The sequence below is a fragment of the Triticum dicoccoides genome, chromosome 2B, assembly GCF_002162155.2.
Source record: "Triticum dicoccoides isolate Atlit2015 ecotype Zavitan chromosome 2B, WEW_v2.0, whole genome shotgun sequence".
Classification (NCBI taxonomy): Eukaryota; Viridiplantae; Streptophyta; class Magnoliopsida; order Poales; family Poaceae; genus Triticum; species Triticum dicoccoides.
The window spans coordinates 455773880-455784219 of NC_041383.1; positions in this window are offsets into that span (position 1 = coordinate 455773880).

Sequence of the window (10340 nt, forward strand, 5' to 3'; positions counted from 1 at the left end):
TCAATAACCAACATCGGGATCTGGATACCCATGTTGGCTCCCACATGCTCCTCGATGATCTCATTGGATGAACCACGATGTCGAGGATTCAAGTAATCCCGTATACAATTCCCTTTGTCAATCGGTACGTTACTTGCCCGAGATTCGATCGATGGTATCCCAATACTGAAGGAAATATGCCCTAGAGGCAATAATAAAGTTATTATTTATTTCCTCATATCATGATAAATGTTTATTATTCATGCTAGAATTGTATTAACCGGAAACATGATACATGTGTGAATACATAGACAAACATATAGTCACTAGTATGCCTCTACTTGACTAGCTCATTAATCAAAGATGGTTATGTTTCCTAACCATTGACATGTGTTGTCATTTGATTAATGGGATCACATCATTAGGAGAATGAGGTGATTGACATGACCCATCCCGTTAGCTTAGCACTTGATCGTTTAGTATTCTGCTATTGCTTCCTTCATGACTTATACATGTTCCTGTAACTATGAGAATTGTGTAACTCCCGTTTACCGGAGGAACACTTTGGGTACTACCAAACGTCACAACGTAACTGGGTGATTATAAAGGAGTACTACAGGTGTCTCCGAAGGTACATGTTGAGTTAGCATAATTCGAGATTAGGTTTTGTCACTCCGATTGTCGAAGAGGTATCTCTGGGCCCTCTCGGCAATACTCATCACCTAAGCCTTGCAAGCATGTAACTAATGAGTTAGTTATAAGATGAAGTATTACAGAACGATTAAAGAGACTTGTCGATAACGAGATTGAACTAGGTATTGGATACCGACAATCGAATCTCGGACAAGTAACATACCGATGACAAAGGGAACAACGTATGTTGTTATGCGGTTTGACCGAATAAAGATCTTCGTAGAATATGTGGGAACCAATATGGGCATCCAGGTCCCGCTATTGGTTATTGACCAGAGATGTGTCTCAGTCATGTCTACATCGTTCTCGAACCGTAGGGTCTGCACGCTTAAGGTTTCGATGACAGTTATATTATGAGTTTATGTATTTTGATGTACCGAAGGTTGTTCGGAGTCCCGGATATGATTACGGACATGACGAGGAGTCTCGAAATGGTCGAGACATAAAGATTGATATATTGGACGGATATATTTGGACACCGGAAAGGTTCCGGAGAAGTTTGGAGCCCCGGGAGGTTACCGGAACCCCTCGGGAGGTATATGGGCCTTATTGGGCCCATGTAGGAGGAAGAGAGAAGGAGCAAGGGAGGGGGGCGCGCCCCCCCAAGCCCAATCCGAATTGGGGAGGGGGCCCGGCCCCCCCTTTCCTTTCTCCTTCCCCCTCTTCCTATTACTACTACTAGTACTACTTCCTAATACTAGTACTCTTTCCTTCCCCATCCAAATAAGATAAGGAAAAGAGAGGGAAACCTACTTGGAGTAGGTTTCCCCCTCCTCATGGCGCGCCCCCCCTAGGGCCGGCCACCTCCTCCCTCCCTCCTTTATATACGGGGGTAAGGGGGCACCCTAGGACACACAAGTTGATCATTGATCGTTCCTTAGCCGTGTGCGGTGCCCCCCTCCACGATATTACACCTCGGTCATATTGTAGCGGTGCTTAGGCGAAGCCCTGCAACAGGAGAACATCAAGATCGTCACCACGCCGTCGTGCTGACGGAACTCCCCCTCGGCGCCTCTGCTGGATCGGAGATCGAGGGTGCGTCATCGAGCTGTACGTGTGTCAAGAACTCGGAGGTGCCGGAGTAACGGTACTTGGATCGGTTGAACCGGAGGACGTACGACTACTTCCTCTACGTTGCTTCAACGCTTCCGCTTCGGTCTACAAGGGTACGTAGACAACACTCTCCCCTCGTTGCTATATCATCACCATGATCTTGCGTGTGCGTAGGAAATTTTTTGAAATTACTACGTTCCCCAACAGTGGCATCCGAGCCTAGGTTTTATACGTTGATGTTATATGCACGAGTAGAACACAAGTGAGTTGTGGACGATATAAGTCATACTGCCTACCAGCATGTCATACTTTGGTTGAGCGGTATTGTGAGATGAAGCGGCCCGGACCGACATTACGCGTACGCTTACGCGAGACTGGTTTCACCGTTAGAGCACTCGTGCTTAAAGGTGGCTGGCGGGTGTCTGTCTCTCTCACTTTAGTTGAACCGAGTGTGGCTACGCCTGGTCCTTGTGAAGGTTAAAACGGAGTCTATTTGACAAACTATCGTTGTGGTTTTGATGCGTAGGTGAGATTGGTTCTTGCTTAAGCCCGTAGCAGCCACGTAAAATTTGCAACAACAAAGTAGAGGACGTCTAACTTGTTTTTGCAGGGCATGTTGTGATGTGATATGGCCAAGACATGATGCTATATTTTATTGTATGAGATGATCATGTTTTGTAACCGAAGTTATCGGCAACTAGCAGGAGCCATATGGTTGTCGCTTTATTGTATGAAATGCAAACGCCGTGTAATTGCTTTACTTTATCACTAAGTGGTAGCGATAGTCGTAGAAGCAATAGATGGCGTAACGATAACGATGCTACGATGGAGATCAAGGTGTCGCGCCGGTGACGATGGTGATCACGACGGTGCTTCGAAGATGGAGATCACAAGCACAAGATGATGATGGCCATATCATATCACTTATATTGATTGCATGTGATGTTTATCCTTTATGCATCTTATCTTGCTTTGATTGACGGTAGCATTTTAAGATGATCTCTCACTAATTATCAAGAAGTGTTCTCCCTGAGTATGCACCGTTGCGAAAGTTCTTCGTGCTGAGACACCACGTGATGATCGGGTGTGATAGGCTCTACGTTCAAATACAACGGGTGCAAAACAGTTGCACACGCGGAATACTCAGGTTATACTTGACGAGCCTAGCATATACAGATATGGCCTCGGAACACGGGGACCGAAAGGTCAAGCGTGAATCATATAGTAGATATGATCAACATAGAGATGTTCACCATTGAAACTACTCCATCTCACGTGATGATCGGACATGGTTTAGTTGATTTGGATCACGTAATCACTTAGATGACTAGAGAGATGTCTGTCTAAGTGGGAGTTCTTTAGTAATATGATTAATTGAACTTAAATTTATCATGAACTTAGTACCTGATAGTATTTTGCTTGTCTATGTTTGTTTGTAGATAGATGGCTCGTGCTGTTGTTCCGTTGAATTTTAATGCGTTCCTTGAGAAAACAAAATTGAAAGATGATGGTAGCAATTACACGGACTGGGTCCGTAACCTGAGGATTATCCTCATTGCTGCATAGAAGAGTTACGTCCTGGAAGCACCGCTGGGTGCCAGGCCTGCTGCTGATGCAACTGACGACGTTAAGAACGTCTGGCAGAGCAAAGCTGATGACTACTCTATAGTTCAGTGTGCTATGCTTTACGGCTTAGAACCGGGTCTTCAACGACGTTTTGAACGTCATGGGGCATATGAGATGTTCCAGGAGTTGAAGTTAATATTTCAAGCAAATGCCCGGATTGAGAGATATGAAGTCTCCAATAAGTTCTACAGCTGCAAGATGGAGGAGAACAGTTCTGTCAGTGAGCATATACTCAAAATGTCTGGGTATAATAATCACTTGATTCAACTGGGAGTTAATCTTCCGGATGATAGCGTCATTGATAGAATTCTCCAATCACTGCCACCAAGCTACAAGAGCTTTGTGATGAACTATAATATGCAAGGGATGAACAAGACTATTCCCGAGCTCTTCGCGATGCTGAAAGCCGCGGAGGTAGAAATCAAAAAGGAGCATCAAGTGTTGATGGTCAACAAGACCACTGGTTTCAAGAAAAGGGGCAAAGGGAAGAAGAAGGGGAACTTCAAAAGGAACGGCAAACAAGTTGCTGCTCAAGTGAAGAAACCCAAGTCTGGACCTAAGCCTGAAACTGAGTGCTTCTACTGCAAGCAGACTGGACACTGGAAGCGGAACTGCCCCAAGTATTTGGCGGATAAGAAGGATGGCAAAGTGAACAAAGGTATATGTGATATACATGTTATTGATGTGTACCTTACTAATGCTCGCAGTAGCACCTGGGTATTTGATACTGGTTCTGTTGCTAACATTTGCAAGTCGAAACAGGGACTACGGATTAAGCGAAGATTAGCTAAGAACGAGGTGACGATGCGCGTGGGAAATGGTTCCAAAGTCGATGTGATCACGGTCGGCACGCTACCTCTACATCTACCATCGGGATTAGTTTTAGACCTGAATAATTGTTATTTGGTGCCTGCGTTGAGCATGAACATTATATCTGGATCTTGTTTGATGCGAGACGGTTATTCATTTAAATCAGAGAATAATGGTTGTTCTATTTATATGAGTAATATCTTTTATGGTCATGCACCCTTGAAGAGTGGTCTATTTTTATTAAATCTCGATAGTAGTGATACACATATTCATAATGTTGAAGCCAAAAGATGCAGAGTTGATAATGATAGTGCAACATATTTGTGGCACTGCCGTTTAGGTCATATCGGTGTAAAACGCATGAAGAAACTCCATACTGATGGACTTCTGGAATCACTTGATTATGAATCACTTGGTACTTGCGAACCGTGCCTCATGGGCAAGATGACCAAAACACCGTTCTCCGGATCTATGGAGAGAGCAACAGATTTGTTGGAAATCATACATACAGATGTATGTGGTCCGATGAATGTTGAGGCTCATGGTGGATATCGTTATTTCCTCACCTTCACAGATGATTTGAGCAGATATGGGTATATCTACTTGATGAAGCACAAGTCTGAAACATTTGAAAAGTTCAAAGAATTTCAGAGTGAAGTAGAAAATCATCGTAACAAGAAAATAAAGTTTCTACGATCTGATCGTGGAGGAGAATATTTGAGTTACGAGTTTGGTTTACATTTGAAACAATGTGGAATAGTTTCACAACTCACGCCACCTGGAACACCACAGCGAAATGGTGTGTCCGAACGTCGTAATCGTACTTTACTTGATATGGTGCGATCTATGATGTCTCTTACCGATTTACCGCTATCGTTTTGGGGTTATGCTTTAGAGACGGCCGCATTCACGTTAAATAGGGCACCATCAAAATCCGTTGAGACGACGCCTTATGAACTGTGGTTTGGCAAGAAACCAAAGTTGTCGTTTCTCAAAGTTTGGGGCTGCGATGCTTATGTGAAGAAACTTCAACCAGATAAGCTCGAACCCAAATCGGAGAAATGTGTCTTCATAGGATACCCAAAGGAGACAATTGGGTACACCTTCTATCACAGATCTGAAGGCAAGATTTTCGTTGCTAAAATCGGATCCTTTCTAAAGAAGGAGTTTCTCTCGAAAGAAGTGAGTGGGAGGAAAATAGAACTTGATGAGATAACTGTATCTACTCCCTTATTGGAAAGTAGTTCATCACAAGAACCGGTTCCTGTGACAACTACACCAATTAGTGAGGAAGCTAATGATATTGATCATGAAACTTCAGATCAAGTTTCTACTGAACCTCGTAGGTCTACCAGAGTAAGATCCGCACCAGAGTGGTACGGAAATCCTATTCTGGAAGTCATGTTACTAGACCATGATGAACCTACGAACTATGAGGAAGCGATGATGAGCCCAGATTCCGCAAAATGGCTAGAGGCCATGAAATCTGAGATAGGATCCATGTATGAAAACAAAGTATGGACTTTGGTTGACTTGCCCGATGATCGGCAAGCCATTGAGAATAAATGGATCTTTAAGAAGAAGACTGACGCTGATGGTAATGTTACTGTCTACAAAGCTCGACTTGTTGCAAAAGGTTTTCGACAAGTTCAAGGGGTTGACTACGATGAGACTTTCTCACCCGTAGCGATGCTTAACTCTGTCCGAATCATGTTGGCTATTGCTGCATTTCATGATTATGAAATTTGGCAAATGGATGTCAAGACTGCATTCTTGAATGGATTTCTAGAAAAAGAGTTGTATATGATGCAACCTGAAGGTTTTGTTGATCCAAAAGGTGCTGACAAAGTGTGCAAGCTCCAACGTTCCATTTATGGACTGGTGCAAGCATCTCGGAGTTGGAATAAACGTTTTGATAGTGTGATCAAAGCATATGGTTTTATACAGACTTTTGGAGAAGCCTGTATTTACAAGAAAGTGAGTGGGAGCTCTGTAGCATTTCTAGTTTTATATGTTGATGACATATTATTAATTGGAAATGATATAGAATTTCTGGATAGCATAAAGGGATACTTGAATAAAAGTTTTTCTATGAAAGACCTCGGTGAAGCTGCTTACATATTGGGCATCAAGATCTATAGAGATAGATCAAGACGCTTAATAGGACTTTCACAAAGTACATACCTTGACAAAATTTTGAAAAAGTTCAAAATGGATCAGACAAAGAAAGGATTCTTGCCTGTGCTACAAGGTGTGAAGTTGAGTCAAACTCAATGCCCGACCACAGCAGAAGATAGAGAGAAAATGAAAGATGTTCCCTATGCTTCAGCCATAGGCTCTATCATGTATGCAATGCTGTGTACCAGACCTGACGTATGCTTAGCAATAAGCTTGGCAGGTAGGTACCAAAGTAATCCAGGAGTGGATCACTGGACAGCGGTCAAGAACATCCTGAAATACCTGAAAAGGACTAAGGATATGTTTCTCGTATATGGAGGTGACAAAGAGCTAGTCGTAAATGGTTACGTCGATGCAAGCTTTGACACTGATCCGGACGATTCTAAATCGCAGACCGGATACGTGTTTTTATTAAACGGTGGAGCTGTAAGTTGGTGCAGTTCTAAACAAAGCGTCGTGGCAGGATCTACATGTGAAGCGGAGTACATAGCTGCTTCTGAAGCAGCAAATGAAGGAGTCTGGATGAAGGAGTTCATTTCCGATCTAGGTGCCATACCTAGTGCATCGGGACCAATGAAGATCTTCTGTGACAATACTAGTGCAATTGCCTTGGCAAAGGAATCCAGATTTCACAAGAGGACCAAGCACATCAAGAGACGCTTCAATTCCATTCGGGACCAAGTCCAAGTGGGAGACATAGAGATTTGCAAGATACATACGGATCTGAATGTTGCAGACCCATTGACTAAGCCTCTCTCACGAGCAAAACATGATCAGCACCAAGACTCCATGGGTGTTAGAATCATTACTATGTAATCTAGATTATTGACTCTAGTGCAAGTGGGAGACTGAAGGAAATATGCCCTAGAGGCAATAATAAAGTTATTATTTATTTCCTCATATCATGATAAATGTTTATTATTCATGCTAGAATTGTATTAACCGGAAACATGATACATGTGTGAATACATAGACAAACATATAGTCACTAGTATGCCTCTACTTGACTAGCTCATTAATCAAAGATGGTTATGTTTCCTAACCATTGGCATGTGTTGTCATTTGATTAATGGGATCACATCATTAGGAGAATGAGGTGATTGACATGACCCATCCCGTTAGCTTAGCACTTGATCGTTTAGTATTCTGCTATTGCTTCCTTCATGACTTATACATGTTCCTGTAAATATGAGAATTGTGTAACTCCCGTTTACCGGAGGAACACTTTGGGTACTACCAAACGTCACAACGTAACTGGGTGATTATAAAGGAGTACTACAGGTGTCTCCGAAGGTACATGTTGACTTAGCATAATTCGAGATTAGGTTTTGTCACTCCGATTGTCGGAGAGGTATCTCTGGGCCCTCTCGGCAATACTCATCACCTAAGCCTTGCAAGCATGTAACTAATGAGTTAGTTATAAGATGAAGTATTACAGAACGAGTAAAGAGACTTGTCGATAACGAGATTGAACTAGGTATTGGATACCGACGATCGAATCTCGGACAAGTAACATACCGATGACAAAGGGAACAACTTGTGTTGTTATGCGGTTTGACCGATAAAGATCTTCGTAGAATATGTGGGAACCAATATGGGCATCCAGGTCCCGCTATTGGTTATTGACCAGAGATGTGTCTCAGTCATGTCTACATCGTTCTCGAACCGTAGGGTCCGCACGCTTAAGGTTTCGATGACAGTTATATTATGAGTTTATGTATTTTGATGTACCGAAGGTTGTTCGGAGTCCCGGATATGATTACGGACATGACGAGGAGTCTCGAAATGGTCGAGACATAAACATTGATATATTGGACGGATATATTTGGACACCGGAAAGGTTCCGGAGAAGTTTGGAGCCCCGGGAGGTTACCGGAACCCCCCGGGAGGTATATGGGCCTTATTGGGCCCATGTAGGAGGAAGAGAGAAGGAGCAAGGGAGGGGGGCGCGCCCCCCCAAGCCCAATCCGAATTGGGGAGGGGGGTCGGCCCCCCCTTTCCTTTCTCCTTCCCCCTCTTCCTATTACTACTACTAGTACTACTTCCTAATACTAGTACTCTTTCCTTCCCCATCCAAATAAGATAAGGAAAAGAGAGGGAAACCTACTTGGAGTAGGTTTCCCCCTCCTCATGGCGCGCCCCCCTAGGGCCGGCCACCTCCTCCCTCCCTCCTTTATATACGGGGGTAAGGGGGCACCCTAGGACACACAAGTTGATCATTGATCATTCCTTAGCCGTGTGCGGTGCCCCCCTCCACGATATTACACCTCGGTCATATTGTAGCGGTGCTTAGGCGAAGCCCTGCAACAGGAGAACATCAAGATCGTCACCACGCCGTCGTGCTGACGGAACTCCCCCTCGGCGCCTCTGCTGGATCGGAGATCGAGGGTGCGTCATCGAGCTGTACGCGTGTCAAGAACTCGGAGGTGCCGGAGTAACGGTACTTGGATCGGTTGAACCGGAGGACGTACGACTACTTCCTCTATGTCGCGTCAACGCTTCCGCTTCGGTCTACAAGGGTACGTAGACAACACTCTCCCCTCGTTGCTATATCATCACCATGATCTTGCGTGTGCGTAGGAATTTTTTTGAAATTACTACGTTCCCCAACAAATACCTCATTCAATCTCGTTACCGGCAAGTCACTTTACTCGTACCGTAATGCATGATCCCATGACCAACCACTTAGTCACTTTGAGCTCATTATGATGATGCATTACCGAGTGGGCCCAGAGATACCTCTCCGTCATACGGTGTGACAAATCCCAGTCTCGATCCGTGTCAACCCAACAGACACTTTCGGAGATACCTGTAGTATACCTTTATAGTCACCCAGTTATGTTGTGACGTTTGGTACACCCAAAGCACTCCTACGGCATCCGGGAGTTACACGATCTCATGGTCTAAGGAAATGATACTTGACATTGGAAAAGCTCTAGCAAACGAACTACACGATCTTGTGTTATGCTTAGGATTGGGTCTTGTCCATCACATCATTCTCCCAATGATGTGATCCCGTTATCAATGACATCCAATGTCCATGGTTAGGAAACCATGACCATCTATTGATAAACAAGCTAGTCAACTAGAAGCTCACTAGGGACATGTTGTGGTCTATGTATTCACACATGTATTACGATTTCCAGATAACACAATTATAGCATGAATAACAGACAATTATCATGAACGAGGAAATATAATAATAACCATTTTATTGTTGCCTCTAGGGCATATTTCCAACACATCCTATAACCTGTAATAATTCTTTGCGGGATCAATTCATCTTTATCATTAGGAACAACGGTAATGCCTCCCTTTTTAGGGACACAATGGACATGGCTTACCCATTCACTATCAACAACGGGATAAATAATACCTGCCTCAAGGAGCTTTAGTATCTCCTTTCTTACCACTTCCTTCATCTTGGGATTTAATCGTCTTTGAGGATCTCTAACTGGTTTGGCATCTTTCTCCACTGAGATTTTGTGTTGACATAATGTGGGACTAATGCCCTTAAGATCATCCAGAGTATATCCAATAGTTGCTCGGTGCTTCTTTAGAGTTTTCAATAATCTTTCTTCTTCTTTCTCTGAAAGGTTAGCACTAATAATAATAGGATATATTTCTTTTTCATCAAGATAAGCATACTTAAGATTATCAGGTAATGGTTTGAGTTCAAACACGGGATCACCCTTGGGTGGAGGGGGATCCCCAAGAATTTCAATGGGAAGGTTATGTTTTAGCATAGGTTCCTGTTTAAGGAACACTTCATCTATTTCTTCCCTTTCCTTCATAAACATATCGTTTTCATGGTCTAGCAAATATTGTTCTAACGGATCAGTTGAAGGAACAACAATGGAAGCAAGACCAATAATCTCATCCTTACTAGGTGGTTCCCTTTCACGAGGTTATCTACTAAACTTAGCGAAATTAAACTCATGAGACATACCCCAACAGTGACACTATTCTTTTCACAATTAATCTTAGCACTAGCAGTATTC